The 761-nt window shown below is 39.6% G+C and overlaps 1 non-coding gene across 1 annotated transcript; it reads left to right on the top strand.

Moving 5' to 3' along the window:
* The first annotated feature begins 689 nt into the window (after positions 1 to 689).
* Positions 690 to 761, top strand: trnap-agg (transfer RNA proline (anticodon AGG)). The gene has a single exon. It is a non-coding gene; the product is annotated as a tRNA-Pro (tRNA).

The raw sequence follows: 761 nt of genomic DNA, 5'->3' as shown, positions 1-761 counted from the left end.
AGTGCAGTTCTCATAAACAATAGTGGCAGGTTTGATGGTTTATTTACTTAATGACAGTGTAAAGATCACATGCTGGAATTTGATTCTGTTCTAGGAATAAAAATGTGGATATTGTACAACTCTTTTGACAAGCAGCTGATCTGATTTATTTTTATTTTATGTTTGTTTGTTTGTTTATTTTACTGAGAATGAGATTTACTGTGTTCATCATGTGTGTCTTTGCAGGGTGTTTAATATATTTTTGAGAATTACAGGATACCTGAAAGTATGTATAACTAAGAATAAGAACTCTGGAAAATAAAAACACAGTTTCCATCACACAATCAGGAAATAAATAAGCTCTACTGAAATAGTGCTCCATAATCCATTCTTGAGGTAGATGAGCTACAACAGCTAAAGACCACATCGGGTTTCATTCCTGTTCACCAAGAACAGAAATCTAAGACTACAGTAACAACCCTGTAAATGATATATTTGGCCCAATGGCAAGAGCTGCTTACTTGGTTCACACTTAGCGTCTGGATTCCAAAAAGGTTTGAATCCCACAGGAGCCTCGCTTTATTGTTAACTTGACTTTGTGTAACCGAGTTCCTTTTACTCGGACCCCAGTCCATATGAGCAAGAAGGTCATACAGTTACAGAGTACAGTGAACCTTCATTGACGCACATCAAGGTGGCGGGGCTGACCTGGCTCGTTGGTCTAGGGGTATGATTCTCGCTTAGGGTGCGAGAGGTCCCGGGTTCAAATCCCGGACGAGCCC

The sequence above is a fragment of the Hemibagrus wyckioides genome, unplaced genomic scaffold (genome assembly GCF_019097595.1).
Source record: "Hemibagrus wyckioides isolate EC202008001 unplaced genomic scaffold, SWU_Hwy_1.0 Contig31, whole genome shotgun sequence".
NCBI classification, from domain to species: Eukaryota; Metazoa; Chordata; class Actinopteri; order Siluriformes; family Bagridae; genus Hemibagrus; species Hemibagrus wyckioides.
This window is presented reverse-complemented; position numbering and strand designations above follow the sequence as displayed.